Below are 23,858 nucleotides of genomic sequence, written 5' to 3'. Positions count from 1 at the left end.
TCAGAATGAAACCATCATTGCCAACAGCCTAGATCTTGGCTAATAGCATCCAGAGCTGTGAGAAAATAAATTTCTGTTGTCTAAGTCATCCAGTCTTTGGTATTTGTTATGTCAGGAGCATTAGTGAACTAATACAATATTCTATGAATTTGGTGATGGCTGAATAAGATAAAATATATAACACTGCTTGGAAAGTTCTAACATGTGATGTTACCTACATTCTTAAATAAGTATAGTTATGAGCCACATAATAATATTGCATTCAACAATGAGCAGCATATATGACAGTGATCCCATATAATTATAATATATTTTTACTCTTCCTTTTTCTGTTTAGATATGTTTAGATGCACACATATTTATCATCATGTTAAAATTGCCTACGGTATTCAGTACAGCAACATGCTATACAGGTTTGTAACCTAGGAGCAATAGGATATACCATATAGCCTAGATGTGTGGTAGGCTATGACATCTAGGTTTGTGTTAGTACACTCTATGATGTTCCCATGACTATGAAATCGCCTACTGATGCATTTCTCAGAACATAGCTCCATTGATAAGCACTGCATGACTGTTTTCTAAATTTTAATATCAGCTCCCCCAAAAGTTAACTTCTCTGTCATTTTTTAAAAAACTTTTAATGTGGGAACAATTATAGATTTATAGGGTCATTGAAAAGGTAGGACAGAGTTTCTGTATACCCCACTCTCAGTTTATTTTTTACTAACATCTTACATGAAGAGTGTGCATTTGACACAATTAATAAAATAACATTAATGCACTATTACTCATTAATCTCCATTTTTAATACACCTAAAAATTTCTTACAATTTTATGTATATTATTTATTTATACATATATAATCTGTCTATAATATTACATACATATAATATTTATCTATCTCCTCAGGTTCCACTTGTAAGCTACTAAAATAAAAAACTCTTCAAACACTGAAGTCTGGAATCTTTACTCAGAAAAAAGCTCATTAAATGATTCAGTGTAGTCATGTCTGTTAACCCTTCCTTTAGGCACAGCTATAATAATTCCAATGTCAAATAAGGTTACTTCAACCTTTCCCTTATCTACAGATTATGAATTTCCGGTAGCTCCTCAAGAGTTCTATGATTTATTTTTTCTTAGTGACCTCTGGTCCCAAGGGCCTCTTTTCTCTGAATTATCTCTGTTTAACAGAATCTTATCATTCCACACATGTTGACACTGTTTCTTACTGCATGAACACAGATGTGAAATGCAATCCTTTTCATTCTTTTCTAAATACATGCACATGCATAAAAACATAAACTAATAGCAAATATTGCATTGTGTATTAAATTTATACTAAATTGCTATATAATAAAAACAAAAATAATTTAAAAATGAATATTTCACAATTTTCTTTAAAAAACAACCACTATTTTTCCTCACCCATTTTGCAATCTGTTCTGTGATCTCTTGCAAGTGTTTTAACCTGTTTTACATTATCCTATCAAACTTCCTTCCCAGAAAGAAAAAATAAATTACTTTATATTTTGTTTATGAAGTTACAATATACCATAGAAATGTATTCTATAAAAAAATCAATCCTCAGTTGATATTGTTCCAAGTCAATAGTAGAGCAATATGGTTTGGCTCTGTGTCCCCAACCAAATCTCATGTTCAATTGTGATCCTGAGTGTTGGAGGTGGGGCCTGGTGGGTAACTGGATCATAGGGATGGTTTCTGATGGTTTAACACCATCCTCCTAATGGTGTCTTGCGATTCCTCACAAGATCTGGTTGTTTAAAAGTGTGTATAACTGCTTTCTTTTCCTCCTGCTTTAGCCCTGTAGGATGTGCCAGCTTCCCCTCTAGCTTCTGCTATGATTGTAAGTTTCCTGAGGCCTCCACAGCTGTGCTTCCAGTACAGCTTGTGGAACGACACGCCAAAAAAATCTTGTTCCTTATAAATTACCCAGTGATATACTTATGCTGTATCCTCAACCAAATCTCACCTTGAATTGTAGCTCTCAATGTTCCTATGTATCATGGGAGGCACCCAGTGGGAGGTAATTGAATCATGGTGCTGGGTTTTTCCCGTGCTCTTCCTGTGACAGTGAATAAGTCTCATGAGATCTGATGGTTTTATAAATGGAAGTTCCTCTGCACATGCTCCCTCACCTTCCACCATGTAAGATGTGCCTTTGTTCCTCTTTCACCTTCCACCAAGATTGTGAGGCCTCCCCAGCCATGTGAAAACTGTAAGTCCATTAAACCTCTTTCTTTTATAAATTAATCAGCCTTGAGTGTGTCCTTATAGCAGTGTGAAGACAGACTAATACATGTAGTCCTTTATATTATATTGGTGCAAAAGTAATTGCAGTTTTTGTCATAAAAGTAAGCAATGTGAGAACAGACTAATGCACTGGGCATACTAGAGAGTTAGTACCAAGGAAGCTGTGAAAGAGCTTACTGGTTGTGCCTGTCAAATTAGGGACTTTTATATACATATTCCTTTCTACCTTCGTGAAAACACTGAGGTGTATTTTTTCACTGCATTCTCTCATTGTAGAGAGGAAACTGAGGTACCAATAGTTCAACATACATCGAAATGCACAGTTTGTTAAAAGTGTAGAAGCAGAAGTTGAATTCAAATACAGACTCCAAAACCTTGATTATTTTTACATAAACAGTCCACTTCTACAGCTAGAACCTTAAAGTGTTCCTACTAATGCTCCTTTCCACCACCAATTGTGCTCCAGCCTTCTGAGAAGACAAATAGAGTGGTAAATTTTCCAGGAAAGCTGCAGCAATCTGGAGAGTGGCAGCAATTCAAATTGGTGAAGTTAAAGGTAATAGCAAATGGAATGTTGGTTGCCCTTTTGACGGATGTAACAGCTACTAGCATTAATTCATCTCCACACTTGGCAGGTGCACCAGCTACTGGTGTTAACACCATCTAAAATAGGGTTAGTTGATGGAGCTAGATTAAAAATAAGACAGATCGTCTAATTTTCCTACAATTGCTTAGACAGTTACCCAGTGGTTGCCATATGCCATCTAAATTAGTACTTTTACATTTACAAACAATATAGTTTCTCTTTGCAAGGGCCTTTCTTTATCTTAGACTTTTCTTTCTATGTAACTGACTCAATAATTTGATTTATACTCTGTGAACTTTAGTAACAAACCCAACGTAGATTAATAAGCTCCGGACAATCAAAGACTATATAATTTTAAATAGATCTGGAAAAGCCTATACTTCTTTATGTTATTAACAATACTAAAGAGAGTTAAGTCTAACTAACTACTTTGTTTTACATTTATCTCATCCTAAAGCTGGTGAATAATATTATCATGCAAATGCAGAAGCAGTTAATTTGTTTACATGTGAACCAAAAATTAGATATAATTAGATTTTCCTCATGCAACTCTTCACTTCAAAATAGTTTTTAAAGTATTATCATTTATAGAAACAATAATAAAGTGTCTATAGAAATAGTTATTCTTAGTAACAAAATGGAAAAATGTGAAAAATTTCTTTTCCTTTTCTCATTCTTATTTCTGTAATTTTCATAGCTCCTCACTCTTTATAGTATATAAGAGAGGTCAACATTTTTTCTCCAAATTGTATGTGATGTTTACATTAGGTAAGCAATCTGATCACAGAATCTCTACACCAACACAATTATAAAGTACTTAGTAAGATGACACTCAATAAACCTTGAGATTATTTGACTTGTTTTTCTCTTTAATTAAAATGAAGAACTAAGAAAACTATATAATTTCAAGCAATAAATTGAATAACTATATTTAAAATTCTAGGTCTAAAGAGTCCATCCATTTCCGTTCAGATTTTCTTCCTTTCATCCTCTATTGTGGTACCTACTTAGGTTCTTAAATAAAACAGGAAGTTATAATTTTTCTACATTTCATAAGATGTGCAACTGATAACAAAAAACCTTCTCCTCTGAAGCTGTTTCTTGCATTTTACTGTGTTTTAGGATAATTACCCCAACAACACAGATTAAATTCAAAGGAACAGTGAGATATTTTCACACACGTGAATTCAACACTCATTATTTAGATAATCTTTCTTCTTTTCTAATACGGGCCATGGAGCAGATATTTTCATTTTAACAGTGAAACCAGTTATTCAATTTCACTTATATTTAATGGATAAACCTAGGGTTTTATTTTTTTGCTAACAAACGCAAGGATGGGAAGTGATCTTGGGAATGAGTGACAGTTGACAGCTTCTACAGTCATCATGCTTCTGCAGCTGGTGACAATGCTTAATATTGCAGCTCCAAAGACTTGTCCTGGCTGGGGGCCAGGCCTCTTGTTGGAATTCAAAGAACCCATCTGGATAAAGCTCCCCTGACACGGACCTGAATTGAGATCACAGACTGGCATAGTCCTTCAGATTCTAGGTATTGTGTACCTTTTATCAAGGGCAGGCCATGACACTGACAAAAGAAGAAAATACATATTCTCTATATTGACAGATTTTTCTCCCACTTTTATAGATGTAAAGCAATATATAGAAATAAAAATCAAACAGCAGAAAAACAGAAAGACCCTTTATATCTTGAGTATAAAATATGTTTATGTGTATATTTTAAGCTTATGTTTGTGAAGTGATGTTTTTTACAGACTTTCATTTAAGTTGGGGATTTAAAGAGCATTATGTTAGGGAATGGGGTGCTTACATGAGAAAAAATTAATGTTTCACAGTTTAAGCATAATTCTTCATGGATGATTATCAGCTTTAGGGAGACAGGTGAAAAGTTAGAAAATATGATTATGTATGTCATTTTGTTTCATAGCAAAATAATTAACTTTTTCTGTGCCTTATTCCTCTGCCTTAAATCATGCAAGGAGAAGTTTCAAAAGACTTTTTGAGCCAAACTTTGGTAAGCAGCTTTCCAAGCTGTAAAAGTCACTGTAGCCTTCCTGTGAACACCATTATAGGTCTCCTAGACTCCATGAATCATGCCCTGGAAACCCCCTTACATGACACAGCATCATGACTCGAAACGCAGTCTTCTCACAGACAACCATAATTAGACAAAAACATTCTGAATCATAGCAGGAGGCTGTTAGCTCTCATCAAAGAGAGTCACAACACTCATCCCAAATGTACATCCCTACTGACCTTAGTCACAGCCTGTAGCAGTCAAGTTAGGCTAGATTATGTGCTAGTACCAAATACATTCAAAGAGTCTGTGGCTTGCATCAACAGATACGTATCCCTTACTCATACTACATGGACGTTTTAGACCCAGTGTTGCTCGAGTCCAGTTTTTCCCCACTGGAACCCAGATAATGAAGCAGGGTCAGTATGAAATATTGCTGGTTATTGTAACAGGAAAAATAATGTATGGGAAAATATAATCCTGTTCTAAAAGCTTTTGCTCAAAAATAATATGTCACGTTTGCTTACATTCTATTGACCAAAACAAGTCACATAAATCTCCAGTTAACATTTTTTAGGTGCTACCAAAACAACAAAAAAGGCAAATATGTAAGCCATTTCTTTTTTAAGTTGAGAGTGTTTCTAGACTAGCAATGTACCCAGATGCCAGAAAGAAGCAAATGCAAACTATTTCCAGAGGATAAACCTTCATTTTAGGTCTCAAATAACTCAAGATTACAAATAATTCTTCAAGAAAAATTCTCAGTTCACAATCAGAAATAACCAAACACAAAAGAAAAACCAAGAATAAGAAACAAAGAAAACAAATGAACAAACAAAAAAAAAACTAGTGTAAATATATCCCATAAGACTTCAGATATTGAAATAATCACAATAATGTAAAGAATACAAAATAAATAAGCTTACAATATTTGAGAACTATTAGTTAAAAGCACCTTCAGGAAACAGTAACATGCTACTTTTATAACTCTAAGAAGAAAAAATTGGAAAAAAAGGAAAATGCAAAAAAAAAAAAAATGCTACATTTATTTACAATAAAACTAACAAACCAGGGATAGAAGGAAATTCACTTAACCTGAAAAAGAGTGTCTTCAAAATCCTTAACCAAATTGCTTTTTTTTGCTTTATTATTTATTAATTTTTTGAAATTAAGTAACAATTGTTTATATTAATGGTGTACAACATGATGTTTTGAAACGTATACATTTTTGAATGGCTAAATTACACCAATTAACATATGCATTGACTCACATATTTATCATTTATTTGTGGAGAGAACACTTAAGATCTACTGTCTTAGCAATTCTTAAGTATACAATACATTGTTATGAACTATAGTCATCATATTACAAAATAGGTAACTTAGATTTATTCTTGCTGTTTAAATGCAGTTTTGCATCCTTTGACCAACATCTTGCCAATCCTTCCCCCTCCTCCCATCCCTGGTAATCATTATTCTTCTTTCCGCTTCTTTGAGTTTAGCAGTTTTTAGATTTTACATATTAGTGAGATCATGTATTATTTGTCTTTCTATGATTGACTTATTTTATTTAACAAAATGTCCTCCAGGTTCATCCATGTTACTATTAATGCCAGGATTTATATATATATATATGTATTCATGTGCCATGTTGGTATGCTGCACCCATTAACTAGTCATTTACATTTGGTATATATCCTAATGCTATCCTTTCTCTCCCCCCGCCAACCCCACAACAGCGCCGGTGTGTGACGGTCCTCTTCCTGTGTCCAGGTGTTCTCATTGTTAAAATTCCCACCTATGAGTGAGAACATGTGGTGTTTGGTTTTCTGTCTTTGAGAGAGTTTGCTGAGAATTATGGTAGATACATTGAAAACTTTCTCTTTAAGATAAGAAATAAAGAAAAGTTGCTGATCCATACCACATCTATTAAACAATGTACTAGATGTTTTAGCTAGCCCATCAAGAAAAGAAAAAGAAGAAAAGAGTAGATTAGGAAAAAATAAACTGTCATTAACTGTTACAGAAAATACAATACGTATCAGCAGAAAAAATTTAGCTTAAAATATACAATAGCAATTTTTCAAGAAATAAGACCAAAATATAAAAAGCAACTACACTGTTATAATCAAAACAAGTCAATCATAAAAATAGAAAATATTTATTAAAATTAGCCATCACCTTTCTAAAGTACATAGAAATAAATTTAACAAAAGTCACAACTGAGAAAAAAATTAATATAGAGAAAAATGAAAGAAGCTACAAATTATAGAGAGTATAATTTATTTTCTTAGTATGGAAGACTTAAAATTATGTAGTTATTGATGCTCCCCGAAGTTTTCTATGGAGCCAATGCAATTTAAATCAAAATCTCAATAGACTTATTTGTGTGGCTTTGACAAGCTGATTCTAAAATTCAAGGACCAAAAATAGGTATAACTCTTTTTTTTTTTTTTTTTCCTTGAGACAAAGTCTCACTCTGTCACCCAGGCTGGAGCGAAGTGGCGCGATCTCGGCTCACTGCAACCTCCCCATCTCCTAGGTTCAAGCTATTCTCCTGCCTCAGCCTCCCGAGTAGTTGGGATTACAAGCACGTGCCAACACACCCTGCTAATTTTTGTATTTTTAGTAGAGACGGGGTTTCGCCATGTTGGCCAGGCTGGTCTTGAACTCCTGATCTCAAGTTATCTGCCTGCCTCAGCCTCCCAAAGTGTTGGGATTACAGGCATGAACCACTGTGCCCAGCCCATAACTCTCTCTTGAAGAAAAAAGAAGTTGGAGAACTTACCCAAATGTATGTAAAAAATAGTATAAGGCTATTCTTACTAAAACCAGTGTGTTATCTATGGGGAGATAGCCAATAGCTCAAGGGACAAGACTAGAAGATTCAGAAAACCATACTTAATATTGACACATCTATCAGTTTCTTAGGGATGTTACTACAAAGTACTACAAACAGAAATCTATTGCCTCAGTTCTTGAGATTAGAAATTTGAAATCAGGTGTTAGCAGGACCTTGTTCACTGCAACCTGTAGAGGAGCCTTTCCTTGACTCTTCTACCTTCTTGTGGTTTGCTGACATTTGTGTTCCGTGTTCCTTGTCTTGTAGATGCATCGCTCCAATCGTCTGGCGTCATGTGGCATTTTCTTTGTGTATCTGTGTCTTCATATGACCATCTTCTTATAACACTGCTCATATTGAGTTAGGGAACTATTACTTTTAATGGCAAAAATCGCAATTCCTCATGCACCAACCTAGTAGCTTTTTGGATGTGATTTTTATCTAAAGAAATGGATAATGTTTTGATGTCTAAGAAACCCATCAACTTGAACTGAGTGATAAAAGTTTTAAATCTTAAAAGGCTTTTGTGTTCTGAAATTTCTATGGGCCAGAAGATGGATCTGGAAGTAACTTTTTTGTAAACCTGAGCATTGCATATGGAAGAAGAAGGATGACTTACAGGGCAAAGGTGAGAGGCCGGAAATCAGAATAAGGACCCACGGAGAACGACCCTTAGGTTGGTGGTTTAAGATATCATCAAGGAAATGGCAAGATGGGTCTGGCTGTATTTCAGAATTTCTATGAACCAGTGACTGGACTCTTACTCTCAATTTCCCTCTTCTTGATTGAACACATCCTCTGTGTTTCTCTTGTCCCTGTTTCACCTCTGTGTATTGGGTATGTTAAAGGATATACGCCTTGTCTCTTTAGTTGTCAGATCTTCAGATGTAGAAGAGCCATATCTCATGAGCTTCATCCATACCTGGACATAATTAAAGTGGTGAGGTCTTGGACTATGATCTTGATTCAGTAATAGGATGAAGCTTTGTGGTAAGCTGGAGTATTTGGAATGTGGGACTGTTGCAATTTATTTATAATCAGAAAGTAACTGCAAAGTATTAATTGTTTCAGATTCTTGATTCTTCCCTCACAGAGTTGGAGTTCATTTTTCTTCTATTTGCCTCATGTGGACAGTGCCTTCTGAACCAATAGACTATGTTCCAAATGATAATGTGCCTATTCTGGGTCTAGCTTTTAAGAAGACTAGTGACTTTCTTTTTTTTTTTTTTTTTTTGTCTTTGAATGCACACACTTAGGACACTGCCTCTTGGAACCCAGCCCTCGTGTTTTGAGAAGTTCAAGCTGCATGGTACAGTCACATGCAGGCCTGCCTGCTAGCCAGCACCAACTACCAGCCTTTCAAGTGAGTCTTTGAGTTCCCAGATGACTACAGTCCCAGCTGATAACTTATGGAGCAAAAGAACCAACCAACTTGACCTGGTCAGCCCGAGAACCATGACAGATAATAAAACAGTTGTTACATTAAGCCAGTATGTTTTGGGATGGTTTATTTTGCACTGATAATTTAAATAGTTTAGGATATGATCAAATAAAACTGTTATTCTTGCTATTCTAATTGTAGCAGAAATCATGCTTAAGAAAACTCTGCTATTTAATACAATGTATTTATCCTATTGACATAACATGTAATCTCCTTATTAATTTTTTCCAAGTTTATGATTCAAAAATCTACAAAAAATTATAGTACTATAAATAGATTATTTTTCTAAAGATGATTATATATTAATTCTTTCCATTTCAGTAAACTGATTTGGTTTTCAAGGTAAAAAGTGGAAAAACAAGGATTGGGAAATAAAATAAGAACATGCAGTTTTTTGGTGAAGAAAGAATTCTGGTAAATTTTTGTTTGTTTGTTTGTTTCTTCCTGAGACAGAGTCTTGCTCTTTCTCCCAGACTGGAATGCAGTGGCACTATCTCGGTTCACTGCAACCTCTGCCTCGCAGGTTCAAGCAATTCTCCTGCTTCAGCCTCCTGAGTAGCTAAGATTACAAGCATGCACCACCATGCCCTGCTAATTTTTGTAATTTTAGTGGAGACGGGGTTTAACCATGTTGGCAAATTAGTCTTGAATTCCTGACCTCATGATCTGCCCACCTCAGCCTCCCAAAGTGCTGGGATTACAGTTGTGAGCCACTGTGCCAGGCCAATTCTGGCAACTTTACAGTACAGAAAATTGTGAAGTAATATTGAATCCAGACTTACTCCATTTCTGCTGAATTTAATGTTTTTGAAGATTGCCCTACACATTTGAACCATTTTTCTACTGCTTTATTTTCATAACTTGTAGTGACAATATTCTCATTCCACATTATGTATTTGTTTTTATACAAAGGTCCTTCACAAGCCTCAAATTTTTGGACACTTGTGATAACCTGTGGCGGGGGCGGGGGGGGTGGGGGGGGGCGGGGAAGGAACCACAGATAACAAACACCCTGCAATTGTGGATAAGATCCTTCATAACAGAAAGGTGTCCAAACACATATGCTAGCATCCCTGCTAAGAAACATTGTGCTGATATGCAAGGTTAGAAACAGTATAAACAATGCAGGCCATAAGGCAGGATAAATGGCAAGAAACTCTCTGAATAGATCAATCCTTAGGTGTTCCTAAATTACACCTTCCTACATGTTTTAAGTCTGTCGCTATGTAGCTTAATAAAATACAAAATAAAATGTATGTAGGCATAAGTACCCTTTACCTGATTTAACTTCCCAATTGTCAATGGTAATTCAAGGAAAACATCAAAATACACCAAAAGAGAGTTGTTAGAAGGCCCTTGATGTTCACTCATTGCATAAGCTTCCACCTAATAATGATTCTCAACCTTGGAAGCATGTTGAATCATTCTGAGTGCTTAGAGTACCAGTGCCCAGGACTTAGCCCAGACTATTTAAACCAGTATCTTGCAGATGGAGCCCAAGCATACATATTTTTTAAAGCCACCCAATATAATTTCTATGTATAGGCAAGCCTGAGAACAACTATTAAGATTTCCTGGCTCTTGCTTTCACTTATACATTAATTAAGAACTGGAGAAACAGGTTCTCATTAGAATTAGGTAAATAATGCTACAAACTGAGTTATGGAGCAAATATGCTACAATGAGATAAGTCTCAGCACTTGCCCTTGAAATGGATGAGATACTTTGCCCCATCCCCATCCCAACCATGATATTATATTTGTACAGAAAACTTACTGGCTCCAAAAATGGATTGAACTCACTTCTCCTGGGTCTCCAGCTTGCTAAATGAGACCTCTCAAGCTCCGTAATCATGTTAGCCAATTCCTTATAAATCTCTTTTTCTTTTTTCCTCTCTCTCTCTCTCTCATTCTCTCTCTCTTTCTTTCTCTCTCTCTCTCTCTTTCTTTCTCTCTCTCTCTGTCATTCTGGCTCTTGCTCTCACTCTGTCTCACTCCCTCAGGTCTGTTTCTTTGGAGAAACCAGATTAATACAATTCTAAGGTTGAAAAAATATATCTGCATTTAGAAAACATGAAAAAGGAAACAAAAACAAAAAAAAAGGAAAATCGAGCCACCCTCAAATATTAAAGACAAAAATACCAGATAAATAATAAAATTGTAATAATCCTATTTTGTAAGTTAATAATTCAAATTGTGATGCAAGCAGTAATGATATATAAGCTTAAAATTGTTTCGTGCAACGAAAAAGCTTTAACTTTTTTTTTTTAATCAAACATCAATATAAAATCAATCTGAAACCAAAATTTGCACACAAGTGAAAACTACCCAACTAATCTGAGTTTGGGATATTGATGTAGAAAAACAAAATAAAATTTAAGAACTAATTTAGCATTCCCTATTTTATTTGTATAATAGCACTGCATCTCTCTTTTTTCTTTCTTCCCACTGTTCCTTCCTCTCTCTTTTCTCGTTTCTTTTGGTTCAGTCTTGACAGAGATATTTCAGTCTCATTTATCTTTCTCAAGAGTTGACTATTATGCAAATAAAAATTTGCAAGATATATACTGGTATAAGGTAAACCTTTTGATTTCCTTGCAAATGATAAAGTCCATTCAAACGTGCATGTAGTAACGAAATAAATTAATCAATTCAAGACAAAAATTTTCAAGGCATGATTTAATTCAGAACCTCAAATGAGATCATCAAAATTGTGATCCCATAATTTCTTTGTTCTAAGTTTCACTGCATTGACTTTATACCTATGATAAATGTGGTGGCTAAAATCAGTTTCATGCTAACAGCACCCTCATTCGCCTTCTCAATGTAAACAAACAAACAAGCTAACAAAGTACATGTTTTCCAACAGTCCCTGCAAACCTTTTATGCCATTTCAGTGTCTCTGCTTGGATCCCATACTTGTTGATGTACCAATCACTGAAACACCATGCTATGCTTGACTCCATCTAAAATGCCAGTCTAGCTCTGGATCCAGACACATAGCTAATTGCATCTGATATACATCCACTAGAAGAAAGTCGGAATTAAAAGAGCTGTGTATGGTAGGATTTTGGTGGCAAAAATAACAAATTTTCTTAGTAGTACACAAATACTAGCTTTTAATTTAGTTGAGTTTTGAATTTAGTAAATTAATCTCTTAATTTACTTTTCCTTAAGGATACCATGTGACTATCATATTCTATTAGAGGCCACCCTTCTCTAGTGTCACCTCATTGTAACTTGACTAATTACATCTGAAACAACTCTATTTCCAAACAAGGTTACATTCTGAAGCATTAGGGCATAGGATTTCAATATATGAATATCTGAGGGAACACAATTCAACCCGTAACAGTAACATTCAAATAAATATTTAAAATGTGCTTAATGCATCTACTACATTTAAGGAATACAATTAGTTTAGAAATATAGTGAGTGACCTTAATGTTTGAAAGTAAACATTTTCCAACAGCATCACTCTATACTCTCTAGCTGCCTTCACTTGCATTTTATTAACAGAAATCAGAAAGACACAGTACGTCTCCAACAAAAAAAGCAATGATTTAAAAAAAACTGTTTACTGATTCATCACAGTTAATGAAGTCAGTGAGAAAAGCTAAAGCACTGTTATACTGCCATTAAATAATAATTTGTCTCAACCTTCCATCTGGGAGACATATATGTTCGGTATGATATTGGAATTTTACAGGCAAGAAAAGTAAGGGAATTATTGAATAAATCATTTTAAATAGAACATTTTCAAAGTTTTGGATATGATTGCTCAGCTAGATTCTTTTTAGGCATTATTTAAAAAAAACAGAAAATATTTTCAAAACAACGAAAAGTAAATAAACTCCTTTAAGTATGTACATATTGGAAAGAATGAAGGCATATAGTTGGGTAAAACTTTTCAATATCCATGCCACATTACTGGCTTTTCATTTAGCTTCACACACAGCATCCACCTCTTTACCTAACCAGCATTAAAGTCTAACCAAGATTAATTCTGATGTTTCCTCACCATCTTACCTCCTAACTTCACTTCATCATGACAACTCAATTACCTTGCATTTCCTATTTCTACACATATGATTATGATGCCTTTTGCTTAGAGCTTTGCAGCTCAGATATATCCATTGATTAATTGAACTTAGTTTTTGGTTACCAAACTTAGTAAACATGCCTATATTTTCTCTTTGCCCACATTCAATTTTAGAAACCTTAACCATACTCACAGAATTATCAAAAGAAAGATCTAAAAGCTATATGATACCAGTCAATTTATTTTTTAAAAAAGAACAACTAATAACTACTAGAGACTGTTAATTTGAATATATCATTTTAAAAATGATTTAAAATAATAATAATAATCTTCTCTATTCCGACTTGACTCACTGTACTTTCTTTCATAGAGGTTTATGTTCTAATCACCTGATTTCAAAATGGTTTGAAATCATGTGGTTAAAAAACAACAACCTTTGGGAACTTTAATATCCTTTTTTTTTCTTTAACGAAAAAGCATTTCCATTGATCAACTTAGACTTTGAAGAGCTTGTCTGTGTTATCTTGATTATTTTAATTTTAGCAATCTATGCTGTTTTTAATCTTCACCTAAGGACATTAATTTATGATATCCTTTTGTGGTATTTTTACAATCAAATATTATATCTTTGCAAATTGCTTGGTCAAGAAAGCAGTTCTCTAATTTTTCTGTTAATTCTCTTATATTTAAATATAAGTAAATTGTGGTTGAAGCTGTTATTTGTATTTTGTTTTATTTCTTTGTTTTTTAAAAAGTCTAGTTCTACAGGACCCTGGGAAGGAACCACATAAAGGAAGGAACCACATAAAGGACATTTCCCTCCTTAAGTCAGAAATTATTAATGTATTAAGCCAATATATATATATATATATATATATTACATTATATATATAATATGATATTATATTATGTTTTGATATTATTAGGGATTAGGTTAAGTTTTCAAGATAACAATCAAATCAAAGGTATAGTCAATGCTCATGATGTATTCAAAAAACGGAAGAGGTAGTAACGCCAGAGTAAAGACATGACACCTAGTTAACTTTTAATTTTACATATACAATGAATGTCTTTTTTAAAAAAGTATATACAGTACATATTTCTGTGCTATATTTGATGCAGATATAATATGGGACACAAAAAGAATTCAGTGAACAAATTTCTGAAATTATTCACTAAACTGAGTAAGGAAAAATGGTGCTGCACTAAGTGACTTTAGAAATGAAGAGATTTCACAAAACTCAAGGCAAAAGAAACTTCACATAAGCACTGTGCTTTAGTTGGTAAATTTATTTTTGATAAGAGCATAAGTTAACTATTCTACTACCACTATATGTGTATACTGGAACAGTTAAATAAATGGATGCTGGATAGTAGGAGCCCCTTCTCACTGTATGAGTGGGAGGCTGCAAATAAGGGGAGCTGGTTAAAAGATCAATGTGTAAATATATTTAAGTTGAAGACATCAGTACAAACTCATGTTCACCTTAATATTGATATAAATGCTTATATAGAGAAGCATTTATAGATACTAATATATGTACATATACAGGTTAATATACACACATATTTATCTTTGCTTTGTTAGGTGAGGAAGCTATAGCAGCAAGGACTTCCCAGAAGCAACAAGTCCATCTGCCTCCCAGATCCTTATTTCTAATACTATTCTACAATGGAAGAAACTAGGGTTCCTTGTAGAAATGACTGATAGCCTATTCTAGAACTCAGGCAAGAAATATACCTGACGAGCCCACATCATCTTATAATGCATGAAGTAAGAAAATGCTAAACACAGAGACACATATACTAATGGGGGTATGTCAAAGGGACACAGGAGCCAACCGAAAGAGTTCCTAATGATCATAGTTGGAACAATTTGCCAAATAAATTTAATACTATAAAATTATAACCTAACATATAAAATAAATATTTATAAGTCCACACTAATATAAGTGACAGAATGGACCAATAGTGTACCTGGAGGAGAAGAGACAATTCTCTCCTGTAAAAAAAATAATAATAATTTATTTAGGTACTCTAGCTTTTTACAGTTCTGCAGGTTGGAAGTTCAACACAGGTCTCACTAGGGAAAATCCAGATGGAGACAGGGCTACATTTCTTTTGGGGAGTTTTAGCGGTGAGTTCTTTTCTATGCCTTTGCCAGCTTCTAGAAGCGGTCCACATTATCGTGGCTCATGGCCGCTTTCGGCATCATCAAAGTAGGCAACATTAAATCTCAATGACTATTCTTCCATGGTCACATTTTTTCTTCCTGATTCTCCTTCACTTTTAAGGGCCTTTGTAATAAATTGATCCCAGCTGAAAAAATGAAGATATCCTCACTATTTTGAGGTCAGCTGATTAGCAATCTGAATTCCATTTCAACTTTAATTTCTCTTGCAATGTTAAATGACTTATTCAGAGATTTTGGGAATTAGGAAATGCAATTACACGCTATGGGAATCTTTATTGTGCCTACCACATCCCTCAAGCGGTTGGGACATAACTCCCCACTCCTTAACTGCATAGTGACTTCCTTCCAAAGAACATAGTGTGGAAATGGGTATAAAAAAAGTATATTGTAGAAGAAATCTGATCTGTACTTCTTCAGCCACATGATAGAAGTTAACACCAACCATGATGTCATGTTGATGATATGTATCCTTGATTTTATGTGATGTAAATGACACTTTACTCTGTTATCTTCCTCCCAAAAAACACCATTTAGTTTAATTTTAAGAAAAACATGAGACAAACTCCAGTTAAAGGACATGCTACAAAATACCTGGCCAACACTACTCTGAAATGCAAGGTCACCAAAAACAACGAAATTTTAAGAAACAGTTACAGCCAACGGTTCTCCCAAGAAGAAATGATGAGTAAACTTAATGTAGTATTCTGGCTGGAATCATGAAACAACAAAGGACATTAAGAAAAAAACTAAGGAAATCTGAAATTAGTATGGACTTCAGTTAATAATATTGTGTCAATATTGGTTCATTAATTATAATAAATGCATCATACTGATGTAAGATGTTAACAATAGGGGAAACTTAGTGTGAGTATATGAGACCTCTTTGAACTATCTTCACAACTTTTCACTAAACTAAAATTGTTCTAAAAATTTAAATTAAAAAAAAAAAAAATCAGTGACACAGGAAGCTACAAATGCCCTGCTATAAAACCTAAGAAAATCACCTAACCCAAACCGAAAAGGTCACAATCATCATCTTCCCCCCCCCCCCCCCCCCCCCCCCCCCCCCAGGGGTTTAGCTAATAAAGATAAGCATATGAAATGAAAAGAAGTGAATAATGTCGATCCTGATTCTCTTCCAAATGGAATACTGACTCATTGGAAGGTATGAATGAATTAAACCAGGGCAACCTAAACAATAGCAAATGAGACAGAATTGGGAAAGAGAATGGTTCAGAGAGACAGTGTTCAGTGAAAGGTGAAAGAATAGGATGAAACGAGGTCATGTAGAAAATGGTATTAGGCATTTTCTATTCCATTTTATCAGGGAAGACAATGTGTATTTTCTATTTTAAAAATCCCACAAAATGACAGCCTCTTTGATAAGTTTGTAGTTATGTTTAACCCTAAATCCAACCCTCTGAAATTTAAGCAATTTCTGCTTATTTGTCTTCAGCAGAGCAACTTGACCAAAGCAATATTCCAGTTATAGACTGGCTTGACCAAAGCAATATTCCAGTTATAGACTGGCTTTGCCTGGGAATGCTCTGTGGCAGATGTGATGTGAGGGTATGTCAGAAGCTCAAGACCACTCAGGCCTGCCTACTGCTAAGGGCTGTAAAAGCCAGGGACTCCTGAAGTCAACCTGCCAGTGGTGCAGGCGAGAGATCAAGTTTGTCATACAAGCTTAAAGCCTGGGACTGTGTGATGATGTCTGCTGCTGGAATAAGTGTAAAGACAGTTTTTCAGTACATCCCTGGAATATGGAGGAATGGAGGGGAGTCTACCCAGTGCTGAGTTTTACTCTGGTTTGCTTGTTGTTTGGATCCAAAGCAAAATCTTATATTCACTCTCCTCTCTTTCCCACAAGGAGACAGTATCTCTCTTCATGGTGTGCTGACTGGGCTTGGGGTAGGGAAAATGTGGGTAATATAAAACTGACCAACCTACCCTCTTTAATGTGTATTTTCTTATTACTGTGCTACAACCACATACTGTGAACTATTGCCAGGGTTTTTTATTTTATTTTATTTCATTTTTCTTGTTTAGCTCTTACGAAGGTATATTAATGCATGGGTAGATTTTTAAATTAATGTTTCTCCAGGGCAACAATCAATGGAGAGTCATACCCCATCATCTGCAAGGATTTCTTAAATTTCTATATTAGGGAAGGTCAGAAGGAATACTCAATAAACTAAAGGCACACCTCATTTTCTTATTGACCTTTGCTTTATTGTGTTTTGCAGATATTGCCTTTTTTACATATTGACGTTTTCCAGCAACCTCATTTCAAGCATGTCTACCAGTGCGACTTTTCCAACAGCATGAGCTCACAAATAATTCATGTCTCTGTGTCACATATTGGTGATTCTCATGATACTTTAAACTTTCTCATTATTTTTGTATTTGTTATGGTGATCTGTGATCAATTATCTTTAATGTCACTATTGTAATTGTTTTAGGGAGTCATTAATTGTGCCCATATAACATGGCAAACGTAATCGCTTAATGTCGTGTGTGTTCTGGCTGCTCCACCAAACAGCCATTCCCCCATCTCTCTTCCTCTCTCGGGCCACTCTATTCCCTGAGACAACAGTATTGAAATCAGGCCAGATAATAATTCTAAGATAGCCTCTAAGAATTCAAGTGAAAGAAAATGTCTCACATCTCTCACTTTAAATCAAAATCTAGAAATGACGCATCTTAGTGAGGAAAGAATGTTGAAAGCCAAAAAAGGCTGAAAACTGGGCCTTTTGTGCCCATCAGCCAACTGGTGAATGGAAAGAAAAACTTCTTGAAAGAAAACAAATGTACCGTTACAATGAACATATGGATGATAAGAAAGAGAAAAAAAAAAAAAAAAACCTTTTTGCTGACATAAAGAAAGTTTTAGTGGTTGAATAGAAGATCCAATCAGCCACAATATTTTCTTAAGCCAAATGCTAACCCAAAGTAAGGTTCTAACTCTCATTAATTCTATGAAGATTGAGAGAGGTAAGAAAGATGCAGAGAAAAAGTTGGAGAATAGCAGAGGTTGATTCATAGTTTATGGAAAGAGGTCATCTCCATTACGCTGAAGTGCAAGGGGAATCAGCAAGTACTAATGTAGAAGCTGTAGCAAGTTATCCAGAAGATCTAGCTAAAATCACTGATGAAGGTTGCTATGCTAAACAACTAATTTTCAGTGTAGATGAAACAGCCTTATATTGGAAGAAGATGGCATCTAGGACTTTTCTAGCTAGAGAGGATAAGTCAATGCTTAGCTTCAAAGCTTCAAAGAACAGGATGGCCCTCTTCTTTGGGAGTAATGCAGCTGGTGACTTTAAGCTGAAGCCAATGCTCATTCAATTTTTTTTGAGATGGAGTCTCTCTCGGTTCCCTGGGCTGGAAGTGCAGTGGCGCTATCTTAGCCTACTGCAACCTCTGCCTCCCGGGTTCAAACAATTCTCTGCCTCAGCCTCCGTAATAGCTGGGATTATAGGCATTCGCCACCACACCAGGCTAATTTTTGTATTTTTAGTAAAGATAGGGTTTCACCATCTTGGACAGGCTGATCTTGAACTCCTAACCTCATGATCCACCCACCTCAGCTTCCCAAAGTGCTGGGATTACAGGTGTGAGCCACTGTGCCCAGGCCTTTTACCATTTTAAAAATCCTAGCTCTCTTAAGAATTATGCTCAATCTGCCCTGTGGGTGTTCTGTAAGCAGAAAAATGAAGACTACATGACAGTACGTCTGTTTACAGTTTGGTTTACTGAATACTTTAGACCCACTGGAGACCTAGTGCTCAAAAGCGAAGGTTTCTTTCTGAATATCACTCAATACACCTAATCACCCAAAAGCTCTGATGGAGATATACAAAGAGATTAACGTAGAATATCCATTTTGCAGCCCATAGACCAAAGAGTAATTTTGACTCTCAGGTCTCATTATTTAAGAAATACTTTTCATAAGGCTATAGCTGACATAAACAGTGATTCCTCAGCTACATCTGAACAAAGTCAATTGAAAGCCTTCTGGAAAGCAGTTGCCATTCTAGATGACATTAAGAACATTCATGATTCATGGGAGAAGGTCAAAATATCCACCAGAAGTTGGGAAGAAGTTGATTCCGACCTTCATGGATGACTTGGAGGGGTTTTAGACTTCAGTGGAGGAAGTAACTGCAGATGTGGTAGAAACAGTACAATAACTAGAATTAGAAGTGGATCCTACAGATGTGACTGAATTGTTGCAATTTCATGGTCAAATGAAGCAATTAGGAGTTGCATCTTATGAACGAGAGAAATAACTAGTTCCTTGAAATAGAATCTACGCCTGGTAAAGATGCTGTGAAAATTGTTGAAATGACACCAAAGGATTTAGACTATTACATAGGCTTATTTGATAAATCAGAGGCAGAGTTGAAAGAGATTGACTTCAATTTTGAAAAAGAATATCACAAGCTACTGAGAAATTTTCTGCAAAAGGAAGAGTCAATCAATACAGCAAACCTCACTGTTGACTTTTGCTAAGAAACTGTCATAGCACCCAACCATCAGCAACCACCAACTGGATCAGTCAGCAGACATCAACACAGAGGCAAAGACTCTGAAGCCAGTAAAGAGATTATGACTTGCTGAGGGCTCCGATTATCACTGGCACTTTTTAGCAATAAAGTAATTTTTAATTTTTAGTTAAGTTATAAACTTTTTTTGTCACCAGGCCATTGCACACTTTATAGACTACAGTGTAGTTCAAATATAACTTTTATGGACTGGCAAACCAAAAATTACATAACTCACTTTATTGTGACATTTGCTTTATTGCAGTGGTCTTAAACTAAACCTGTGGTATCTCTAAGGTATGCTTGTACTTGCATTGTATAAATAAAAGAAAAAAAAAAGCCTTTGGAGAAGACAACAAAATCCATTCAACTCTGGCTATTAGTATTTTTTATATTAGTCCAATAAAGGGTCTCTCTATTTCTTTCTGGGAATATTTATTTTTAAAAAGGTGATTCACTTTGAAATTTCTCTTACTTGAGGTTGGAAGGCTTTGTATGAGTTTTCTTTCTTTTTCTCTATGTCTGCAGCTTCGTTTGTTTAATCACAACATGTTTTGTTTAATATTTCAGTGTTGTTTATCAGGACACCCTAATTTGATTGTTTTCTTTCGTATTTGTCTTCACCAGGTGTTTCTTGACTACAGCACATTTCCCACATGATAAAATTAAAGGTCTAATTAATGCCTTTAAGAACACTGGTGCACAATTCAACACCTAATTTTCTGCAGGGGGTATATTTAGGTGTTTAACTAGGTGGAACTTGGTGCCAAAGATTTCATTTGCATACAAAGCCCCTCTTTTTCCTTGTAAACACTCTTCAATACACAAAGAATGCATTCACTCAGTATGCACTTTTCTAGCAAGTAGAATATAGCAAATAAATATATCTAAGCCACATTTCATCAGAGCAGAAACAAAAATCCTATTAGATGAGATGTTGAAATATGAGGTCCATTTCTTTGGAACAGTGAGCATAATACCCAGCACTTGAAAATAGTTGGGGAGTGGGGCTGGCGCTGCAAAAGTACTGCATAAAAAACAAATGCTTTGAAAAATCACTTCTGAGATGTAGAGGATCTTAAGAAAAATATGGCATCACATCAAGCACAAAAAGACAAGCTAAATCACCACCTGGCAATGGTGGGCATAGAGCTGGCCAGAAAGCCAAACTCATTCATCCATCTTACGACTACAAGGACTGGGAAAGGGACTATCTATATAAAGGCTGGGACAATGTTTCTAATCTTATTTCATTTTATTTACTTTCAATCTAGTTTGAAACAGAAATGTGACAGATGTGTTAGATCTTATTACTAATACAATTTTTGCTTGATTATCAGGCTATTAAATTTATTAAAACTTGCATTTCATCGCAGTGTCTTCAAAGACATGATTTATTAGAGACAGATCAAATTTTGACCCAATTTGTACTTCTCTTCTACAAAATTATAATCTTTATCAGCACCTTACTTTTGACATGAAAAACAGACATTTTCTCAACATTCCCAAAATGTTGTATCAAAGTAAAAACTGCCCTCCACAAGGTAAAAACAACAACAACAGCAGCCACAAAGATTTTATTCAAGGATGTTATGATAGGAGATAGAGGCCAGAACTCTTTCTGAATTCAACTGCACTAAAACAAAAGGCTGGAGGGTTTTTCAAGAGATGGGGTGGGGAGATTATAGGCTCTCTGTGTTTGCTAATTGACTTTCCTTAAAGTAAAAGTAAACTTTCTTACATTTTCATGAAAGGAAGTAGTTTTACAACTTGGACCAAGACACTTCACTGAAATCAGGCTCTTATCCTTCCACAGAAAGTGAGAAACAAAGACCTTGTCTTCCTGAATGCTTACATTTTAATGGGTTGGTTCACAAATTCTCCAGAAAGACTTTCCTGGTGGTAAATCTGGTCAGAGGCTTTTTAAAGTTTTACATCTGAAAGAGATAGAGAAAGAATTTGCAAGTACATGTTTTCTCCAGGAGATGCTGTAAGTAAAAAGAAATTAGGGGCGTAGAGGCAGGAAAACTACCTGTCTGAAGTTTATTGAAGTTAAAGGAAACTTTAAGAACTTCTTTGGTCACTAAGCAAATATAACTTTTGAAGAACTCTAGCAGGCCAATCTCTTCAATTCATTTATTGCCAATATATACCACCTAAACAGAAATTCTAGAGTCCCCGTGTTTTAGTCTTCATTGTTAGATTAACGATTTCCTCTAGCCAAGTGTGGTGGCTCCAACCTATAATCCCAGTTCTTAGGGAGGCAGAGGCAGGAGGATAGCCTGAGCCTAGGAGTTCGAGACCTGCCTGGGTAATATAGTGAGACCCCATTCTCCACAAAAAGAAAAAAAAAAAGAAAGAAAAAAAAGTGTAACGATTTCCTCTAGTGTGTTCATCCATAGTCATTTACTGTGTAATATTATGTAAGTATTATATTGGATTGAGTAAGAGATATTGAAATAGAAATCAAATATTAAACTGGAAATCATAGTAACAGGATAACTAAGTAATGTGAATCATAGTATTTCATCTTCTTACTTTCCCTTTACATCACAATAGTCTGAGGATCACGCAATGAGGTAATGTCAGCTTCAAATTTTATCTCTAATGCAGGACTGGTAACACAAATTGTGGGGCTCTGTGCAAAAACAAATGTGACCCCGCATTCAAATATTATTTAGAATTTTAAGCTAGCAACAATGGAGCATTAAACTAAGAATGAGGCTCTTCTTCACAAAACCAATACAGGTTTTATGGCCATGAAGTTGGTCTTTCTCAAGTGCTAATTTTCCCTTAAGAATATTTGTATAATCTTGTTGGGGCTCAGAAAATGATATCTTATATGATATGTTGGCATACTGAACACTTTAAACTAAAATAGGAAGGTTTTAAAAGCTGCCTCAGAATCAAAGACTTTCAAATCTCTTGTTTCTCCTCCTTCCCCACCCCATGCTACTCCCTCAAGCACAGAGGGACTTCTTCTGGAATTTTCCTATCTGACTCAAACATTTTATTCCAAAAGAAATGCAATTGTCTTAAGGTCCTCTCCCTAGGAATCCCATCAAATAACCAGGAAAGATTAACCACTAATGAAGAGACTAAAAGTTTGTCACCACCTACAGACAGACTTTCCATCTATTCTTCTGAGGGCAACTCTGAGAGATTACCTGGGAGACTTTATTTGCGTAGTAAGACAATCTCCATTGTTCATAGGGAAGTTCTGTCCCTCACCTACTTGCTGCCTCCCCCTGAGCTCAGGGGAATTTTGTCCCAGCCCATTGCTTTTGGGGCTTATTCATTTCTCCTGAAAGTCATTTACTATCCCTTATAATTACCTATACCTATCCCGGCAAAAAACCTTTCCTCTCCTCTGTAAAGAAGGGATTTAAGCCTCAACTATCTGGCATTTCTTTATATTAATATTATATATATATTGAGACTCATATTTATGAGACTCCTGTGTTCATATTGAAACTGCCACTGCAAAATTATAACTGAGACAATGAAAGAAATCTGACCTAACCAACTCCATCTTGCTTGTAACCTCCAAGTTGTCCCTGTTCATTCCTGGGCATAGGCTAAACTAATCTTGGGAGAAACTTAGTTTATAGTTTAGAACAAAGACAGTAACAGCCCTTATCCAAAACAAACCCTTCTTGCCTGGGGACTAGATTGCCTTTGTAGGACTAACAAATTAGCCAAAAGATTAGAAATGATGGTTTAGGAGTCATGGAGCTGGAGGCTACAAGATTTTGATCCCCCCAAAATTGTTCCTTGGGATAACATCACTACTGTAAAGCCTAAGGTTGGTGCTTAAGATATTTTACAGACCCTGCACTTGATGGATCAACTGGCACCACAGATTGATAAGCTGGCTCATTTGATCTGTGGCCCCC

At 35.3% G+C, this 23,858-nt stretch overlaps 1 long non-coding RNA gene across 1 annotated transcript in view; it reads left to right on the top strand.

Annotated features, from left to right (window-relative positions):
• LOC111552857 overlaps window positions 1-9,221 on the top strand; it is a 30,058-nt gene extending 20,837 nt beyond the window's left edge. Inside the window, exon 3 of the long non-coding RNA XR_002734760.3 lies at window positions 8,996-9,221. This is a non-coding gene — a long non-coding RNA (uncharacterized LOC111552857). The remainder of the gene's footprint in view (window positions 1-8,995) is intronic.
• The last annotated feature ends 14,637 nt before the right edge of the window (window positions 9,222-23,858 follow it).

The sequence above is a fragment of the Piliocolobus tephrosceles genome, chromosome 6 (assembly GCF_002776525.5).
Source record: "Piliocolobus tephrosceles isolate RC106 chromosome 6, ASM277652v3, whole genome shotgun sequence".
Classification (NCBI taxonomy): Eukaryota; Metazoa; Chordata; class Mammalia; order Primates; family Cercopithecidae; genus Piliocolobus; species Piliocolobus tephrosceles.
Note: the sequence above shows the minus strand (reverse complement) of the source record. Positions and strands in the feature narration are given on the sequence as shown.